Source organism: Nicotiana sylvestris, chromosome 9 (assembly GCF_000393655.2).
Source record: "Nicotiana sylvestris chromosome 9, ASM39365v2, whole genome shotgun sequence".
Lineage (NCBI taxonomy): Eukaryota > Viridiplantae > Streptophyta > Magnoliopsida > Solanales > Solanaceae > Nicotiana > Nicotiana sylvestris.
In genome coordinates, this window is record NC_091065.1 from 189101725 (window position 1) to 189110889 (window position 9165).

Here is a 9165-nt window from a genome sequence, read left to right on the forward strand (position 1 = left end):
TACCCTCAACAGTAGTAGAGGTGTATACAATTGGTCGCACCCATTCTAGATATGCCCTATGGGGGTTAACAAAAGTAGTATAAGAAGATATGATGGATGAATTGATTGCGTCAGTTGACATTTCAGAATGATATCGCAAATTTGCTAATAGATCTCTTTATGAGACACCTAGATGGTGCACTCTAAAATAGTGCAGCCAGATATGAGTACTACAAAGACATGCACTATAAGCCTTGAAGGGATAAATATTACCTTAGTGTGACTCGTGTCCCTAGTAAACGAGAACGTTAAGCAACTTGAAGAGCCATTGGATAGAGCAAAGGGAAGCTAAGAGCAAAAGAATGTCTTGTTCAAGTTTTCAGAATAAAGTGATAGACATAAATGTTAGGGGGAAATAAGAAAAGAGTTAATAAAGTATTATGAGTAAGATGTGATACATGGATGACAACGGTATATCAAAAGATGACAATATTACAAAATATATAGTCAAGTGAAGGAAGAAATGAGAAGTGACAGGCCTTGGGACAACAAAAGAGTAAAGGCCATACAATCATGTCCTCATTTCAAGAAATAAATTCGCAACTCTAGCGTGATTACCAAGAGAAAAAGTTAGACCCCAGAGTAATAGAACCAGTATGGATTGGTGAACAAGATAAACTAAACATGAATTAGGGACTGAGTGACTGGTGATAGTCGCCATCATAAGAACTTCAGATTTTGTTCTGCTAATAATAGAATGGACGACAAAAGAAGATTCATGAGAAATTCAAAGAATTATCATTCAGGAAGACGCTTCCCTACAACAAGCAATGTGAGCAAAGTTCAGCTTAAGGGATTGTATGTGCCAGTTATACTAAATTTCACCCTCGTGAATAAGGGATTCTGCTATCCTTGGTACGGAAGGATTACCGCAAGGCGAGTAAGAGTCATTGTTGATGTGAAAGGATGCCAAAGATGAAAAGGTAAAACATCTATAGGCAGGTCGTCGTAGCTCCAACTCTTAGTACACCCCTAAAGGGGGGAATATGGAGTGATGTGGCATTAAGTCAAAATTAAGTGGTTCTAGTGACTATGGAATGGTAAAGGAAGAATGCGATAAATGAAAGAGAAATTATATGCCACTTATCCAAATCTTATAGATACGCTACCATTCAAAAATATTGTGCAAGAACGACATTAAGGAGATGGAGTAAAGGTTCCTGCCCGAGCTGTTATTAATAAATAAGGAGCCAGTGCAAGACATAAGTTAAGACAATGGAAATAACCCAAGAAAGATTACGAGGAATATTGATATGAGAATGGTCCAACGAGTAGTTAGTAATTGGTCAGGAAGATCCCAGTTATGGCTAAACAGGAGGTTATAGACGAGTCATGAGATCGTGTAAGATAAACATAGTAGAACCCAACATGGAGAATTCAGCCTCAGAGAATATCATTATAATACTTGAGAAATATTCAAATAGGAGTTGGGGTAGTTAAAGGTACCATATGAATGTTACGAAAGTAAAAGACAGTTCCACTAGGAAGACCGTCAAAACTTCAGTTCAGAATCATCCGTACGAGCAGATGAGTATGGAGGTAAGTAACTAAGGATAATTACAAGTAAGCACAAACATCAAAAATTCTATCGGGAATACGATATAATAAGCTCGCATCTTTATAAGAGTCAGAGGGTTTTCCCTAAGTACTACGACGAAAGACTAGCTGAGGAAATAAGGAAGAAGGTTTCAACCTCAGTACAATGACCTAAAGAGGAAATGGTCGTGTGACAATAGTCTCAAAACAACATTGTATGCACTCCCTAAGAAAGTGGCACCTACAGTGGCTAATGAACAGGGAGTAAAATCAGAAGTGATATTCAGGATCATATGAATTGTATGGAATTTCAATAAATATGGGCACTAAGATAAGCTAAGTATGAACGCAACAAGGGGCATAAAGATCAGGAAAAGTAATAGCTTACGTTTAAAGAAAGCTAAGATGGAGGAAAAAGGGAATTACTCGATCAATGATCCAGAGTTGGTTGTGTCAAAAACTCACTTAAGGGGTTGGAGTTTTATATATGCATCATATACAACCGTAGAAGTTTTTGGTATACGTTAAAAGAAAGAATTGATCCCAGGTCATAAACTAAGGATCAAATTATTAGAGGATTGTATCATGCATATTCCTCAGCTCCCATGAAAGGCTAAACAAAATAAATAATACCATGAACCACAGATCGGAAGATAGCTTAAGCTTACGTAAAGGCTGATCAGAAGGAAGAGGAAACTAAAGAATTATATCACCCAAGTAAATCAGGAGTCTAATTATTGGGCCTAGAAAAATTATAGAAGTTATGCTTGAGAACCTGATAGAATCACTCTTAGTATCATATGTTTAAGAGAAATAACACAATAACCATAATCTATAATGGCTCTACAAGGAAGCCAGTTAGAAGAAGTACCAGCCTCATAAGAAGTCAGTACGAAGCTCCCACCAGATTGTATATGTACCAGAGGTGCGAGTACTATAATAGAGCTCCAAGTCATGGACGTGAATTACACCTAGGTGAAAGGGAGGTCAGGAATGAGATAGAAGATATGCTGCGAGATTTTAAGGTAAGTAAGGTAAAGGTGAACAATGTATGAGATACTCATAGGCAGAAAATCGTGAATAGTCCATACTTCGGATAGAAGGCTATAAGCACAGGGATCCAATAACTAGGAATGATAGCGGCATAATCGGCGGCATGTCTTCCAGCCTATGGTTTCTAAGTACTGAGAGATCTAGTTAAGAGAATAGAGAAAAGTTGGAGACGATGTGATGTCTCGCTTGACATTCCAGAATAACATAAGGAAATCTATGGTGCAAGCAAGTTGAAGGAAAGTTTATAAATGGATATGTATAGGTCGCAAGCTAATGGTAGAGCGACAAAGTTTTAAGAAAACATGAGTAAGTATGAGGAAAGGCAAGTGAAAAAGTGACGAGAATGGATAAGTCTTTAGGATTAATCCCATGAAAACAAGAAGAGTAGACAGTTTCTCTATGTTATACAAAGCTCACTATAGCCTTAATGAACTCAAAAGAGTCTAAGATTAATAGCATTTAGAAGGAATGAAATGATGACCTGGTAATAAAATGATGGTATAATTATGACAGATAAAGAATGACGTTTGGGCCTTTGTTTGAATAATGATTTGAAAAAAAAAGAGAAGGAGAAAAAATTTCGCTAGCTGCACGAAATTAGGATACCCCCATAAGGTGAATCACATTGAAATACTATGAAATATGATTATGGGAATCACTTCGAATATTCCTTGATGTAACATAAGCCCTAGGGGCAAAGTATTATGTAAGAAGTTTCAAGTTATCAGTGGTATACTGTAGATATATATTAAGGTGAATCAACAATGGATGGACAAAAGTCACAAAGTATGAGATAAGATTAGGCTGTCATTCTAAAGATGAGCAGTAATGAGGAAGCATTAAAGGACTTAAATTTGTACATATGGAATAAGCAACGAGAGTAAGCTGGGATTTGGTAGCAGACCTCAGCAATGATAAATTAAAGTAAGAGTTATGGCAGTAAATTCATACGGATGGCTAAACAAACCTATGCGATGAGATAAATATTCGTGAATTCAACAAAGTATCGAGAGAAGAACTTCAATATACTCATAGATTCCCAAAGGGACATATTATCAAGCTCTACATATGAAGCCTAGAGATTGGGCACACTTTCAAGGTCAAAATTGTACAGGCTGCATAATGAAAGGTAGCAACAGTTACGAGATTGGAAGGATTTCAACTACAAGTTGTGGTGTGAGAAGGAGGCCTAAGGGGGGGGGATGCCCTTGACTTTGGACTCATTTACAGAATAGTCTCCTAGATGGCAAGGGAAGTTCTAAAGTATTCGGAAGATATAGGTTATGAAAATGATAAGTACATAAGTCAACATTCGAGGACGAATGTTCCACAGGGGGGAATAATGTTACGTCCCGCAGTATTACGTCGATGTTATGCCTTGCAGTATTACATTACAGTGATATCACACTTCGCAGTATTTAGTTACGACAATATTGCACCTTGTAGTATTGTACGTTGAATTTGTCATAAGAAAATTGACATCAGTCCAAGGAAAATATTATTTAGGGATTATAAGGATTATAAGTGATGGGTAAATTCGTGAAGGTTAGAGGGTAAGTAAAATCAAAGAAAACGAATTTTGTTGAAGTTTGGCATTTGGGGATAAAATACGGCCTGAGCTAAAATACTTGGTATTTATGGACTAGTGCCATACAAGGTACTACATGACCATGCTAGTAAAGTGTACAAGGTATGTTAAAAGAGAGTAGTATTTAATTAAGTTGAGGCAATCTTTAAATTATACGGGTAATTGATTAATTACCGAATAACAGGACATTACCGGATTAACTAATAAGTGGATAGGAATTACACGTGGCAAGAAGCCACAATTCAAAAAAACAAAAACTAAGGGTCTTATTTGCTTAGGTGGCTATGTAGGATAACAAGACTTTAACAAGTAATTAAAGAGACCACAAACTGGTCCTGCAATATATAAGTATCACAGGCGACAAAGGTTGGCATTTCTTTTAAAATGCCTCATAGTCCTATATAAATGTATTTATCCTAAAACCCAACCAAAGCTCATTCCAAGAGCTATAATACTTTGCTTTAAAAAGTTTTCTTGGAAGCAAACAGTGAGAGTGCATGTCTTTGTTTTTTTGGTCAACTAGGGTATATGCCGACCAACATCTTCTATGAAAACTTCAAGATTTTAAACTCCATCCAAAAAAACGGTCCAACGAAAATTCTTGCACAAAACAATTCCAACGATAATTGTTAGAATTGTAGCAACGTAAAATTTTTTGCGGTTCTAAAGAAGTACAGTGCAATCTTCTCCAAGAATACAATACGAGGTTTTCCCTACTCCAGGTATGTTAAGGTTAACCCTTCTTTCATTTGGCATGGTCCATATAATACTGAAGAAACGAGCAAATACACAGTTTCCATAAATTACACTCTTTATAGAAATAGCAGGGGTGTCTATATTCTTGATTCCCCATGAAAAATATTATTATCTTCTGCTCATGGGTCTCAGAATAATATGCAGTTGGAAAAATTTATCCGAAAGGAGTATTGAGATTATTACGTATTTTCATGCATTTCATACATGTGCATTGACCCATGACCAGATGACGTTATATATGCGTATATATGTAAATATATGTGTATGGGATATGGGAAATGGTTACGGCGTTACATACGCACCACCACCTAATCAGGTGGTATATGATGATGATGTTGCCCATAGTAGCTAAAATATGATCAAACGGCGTTATATACGCGTATATATGTATGTATATGTATATGGGATATGAGAAGAGTTTATGGCATTATATACGCACCACCACCTGATCAGCTGGTATACGATGATGATTTTACCCATAGTGGCTGATATGATATGATGGAATGCCCTTAGAGGCTGATGATGTCATGAAACATGTACCTATGCACGACATGACATTCATACGCATATGCATGACGCTAAAATTAATTTATGATTTACAAAGTTATTCAGACCTACAGGTTGAGTCATGTACGCTATATGTCTTCCATGTCTCTTATGTATTTATTTATGTGCCTAACATACTCGGTACATTATTCGTACTAACGTTCCTTTTGCTTAGGGACGCTGTGTTTCATGCCCGCAGGTACCGATAGATAGGTCGAGAGCCCTCTAAGTAGGCTATCAGCTCAGCGGAAGATGTTGGTGCGCTCCATTTGATTCGGAGTTTCTTGCTTAGTTAGTATGATTTAGACGTGTATTGTTTGGTTTGGCGGGACTCTGTCCCGACCTTTATGATATATATGTATTCTTATAGGCTTGTAGACATATGTCGTGTACATAAAAGATTGTACAGCCTTGTCGGCCTATATTTTGAGTTTATAAAGTATCATGTTGGCCTATTAGGCCTGTATGTCATGTGTATGATGATGTAATAAGAAAGATACGTTACGTTGCTACTCGATTGAGTAAGGTACTGGGTGACCGTCGTGGCCCATCGATTTGGGTCATGACAGTTGGTTTCTACGGAGAGGGATAAGTTTAGGAGGTTCGTTGATTGCCTCACATATTAGCTTCGTATTCTCATGACTAGGGAGAGGGTGTCTGGTGCTACTTTTGAGGTGGTTGTTGACATTGGTCGCGAGATTGAGTTAGTTCGTCACCCGGAGCGAGATGAGAGGGAGGCCAAGAGGTATCGGGGATCTGGTAGTTATGGTGGTGCTCCTTCGAGTGGTCAGTTTCAGCACGACAGAGGTTGTCCATTCAGACATGCTCAGTCAGCTCGCCTAGATTATCATGGGGTGCCATCGGGTCATGGTTCTCACAGTTGTCATCAGGGCCATTCGTCACTCAGTGCCCTTCTAGCCCAGAGTTCGTCTTGTGCTCCATCAGTTCAGGGCTCTTCTATGCCAGGTGCAACTGCTAGTCATTCCGGTTCTAGTGATTCCCTTCAGTCCCCATCTCCAACACCATGGAGTTGTTATGAGTGTGGAGAGTTGGGTCACATGTGGAGGCATTATCCTCGTTAACTTGGGGGTTCATCTCAGTAGAGGAGTCAGCCATCTGCTTCAGTGCAAGTTACTTCATAACCCACCTAGCCAACTAGGGGTAGAGGTCAGTCAGCTAGGGGCCGCCCTAGATGGGGAGGTCGATAAGGTGGTGGTCAGGCCCGTTTCTATGCACTTCCAGCTAGACCCGATGCTATTGCTTTAGATGCTGTGATTACAAGTGTTGTCTCAGTCTGCCACCGAGATGCCTCTGTGTTATTTGATCCCGGTTCCACTTTTTCTTATGTGTCATCATATTTTGCTCGTTATTTGGATACGCCCCATGAGTCTCTTGTCTCATCTGTTCATGTATCTACACTGGTGGGCGATACTATTATTGTGGACCATATATACCGGTCGTGTGTGGTGACTATTGGGGGTTTGGAGACCTGAGTGGACCTATTATTGCTTTGTATGGTGGACTTTGATGTGATATTAGGCATGGATTGGCTATCTCCATGTCGTGCTATTTTGGAATTTCATGTTAAGACAGTGACATTGGCTATGCCAGGTGTGCCACGGACTGAGTGGCGAGGTTCGACTAATTTTGTCCCAGTATGGTGATTTCGTTCTTGAAGGCCCAGCGGATGGTTGGGAAAGGTTGTCTTTCATACCTAACCTTTGTGAGGGATGTCAGTGCAGAGACTCCTAGTATTGATTTGGTTCCTATTGTGAGCGACTTTCCTGATATTTTTCCTGTAGACCTACCGAGCATGCCACCAGATAGGGATATTGATTTTGGTATTGATCTAGTGCCGGCACTCAGCATATTTCTATTCTACCGTATTGTATGGCACATCGAAGTTGAAGGAGTTGAAGGAGCAGCTTCAGGAACTCCTTGATAAGGGGTTCATTCAGCCTAGTGTGTCGCCTTGGGGTGCGCCTATTCTATTTGTAAAGAAGAAGGATGGCACAATGAGGATGTGCATTGATTACAGGCAGTTGAACAAAGTAGCAATCAAGAACAAGTATCCTTTGCCTCGTATCGATGATTTATTTGACCAGCTTCAGGGAGCGAGCATGTTTTCCAAGATTGATCTCCATTCATATTATCGCCAGTTGAAGATCGGGGACTCAGATATTCTTAAGCCAGCCTTCAGGACCATATATGGCCATTACATGTTCCTTGTTATATCTTTTGGGCTGACCAATACCCCAGCAGCGTTCATACATTTGATGAACAACGTGTTTCGGCCTTATCTCGACTCGTTTGTCATAGTTTTCATTGATGATATTCTGGTGTACTCGGGTAGTCAGGAGGAGCACGCAGAGTATTTGAGAGTTGTGTTGCAGAGATTGAGGGAGGAGAAGCTTTATGCAAAGTTCTCCAAGTGTGAGTTTTGGCTCAGTTCAGTGGCTTTATTGGGGCACGTGGTGTCTAGCAAGGGTATTCAGGTTGGTCCAAAGAAGATAGAGGCGGTTCAGAGTTGGCCCAGACCGTCCTCAGCCATAGAGATTCACAGCTTTCTTGGTTTGGCAGGTTATTACCATTAGTTTGTTCAGGGATTTTCATCTATCGCATCACCCTTGACCAAGTTGACTCAAAAGGGTGCTCCATTTAGGTGGTCGGATGAGTGTGAGGAGAGCTTTCAGAAGCTCAAGACTGCCTTGACCACAACTCCAGTGTTAGTTTTGCCATCAGCTTCAGGTTCATATACCGTGTATTGTGATGCTTTGAGAGTTGGTATTGCATGTGTGTTGATGCAGAAGGTTAGGGTTATTGCTTATGCTTCTCGTCAATTGAATCCCCATGAGAAGAACTACCCTGTTCATGATCTAGAGTTGGCTGCCATTGTTCACGTGTTGAAGATTTGGAGGCATTATTTGTATGGTGTGTCTTGTGAGGTATTTACTGATCATGGTAGCCTCCAGCACTTCTTCAAATATAAGGATCTCAATTTGAGGCATCGGAGATGGTTGGAGCTGCTAAAGGATTATGATATTACTATCTTGTACCATCTAGGAAATACCAATGTGGTGGTCGATGCTTTGAGTAGGAAGGCGGTGAGTATGGGGAGTTTGGTGTATATTTCAGTTGGAGGGAGACCCCTTGCAGTTGATGTTGAGGCCTTGGCCAATTGGTTCGTGAGGTTAGATATTTTGGAGCCCAGTCGCGGTCTTCCTTATTTGATCGCATCAGAGAGCACCAGTATGATGATCCTCATTTGCTTGTCCTTAAGGACAGAGTTTAGCACGATGATGCCAAAGATGTGACTATTGGTGATGTTGCGGTACTGAGGATGCAGGGCTGGATATGTGTGCCCAATATAGATGGGCTCCGAGAGTTGATTCTAGAGAAGGCCCATAGCTCACGGAATTCTATTTATCCAGGTGCCGCGAAGATGTATCAGGATCTAAGACAGCATTATTGGTGGAGGAGATTGAAGAAGAACATTGTGGGATTCGTAGCTCGGTATCTCAATTGTTAGCAGGTGAACTATGAGCATTAGAGATCGGGTGGCTTGCTTCAGTAAATAGATATTCCAGAGTGGAAGTGGGAGTAGATTACTATGGATTTTATAGTTGGACTTCCACGAACATTGAAGA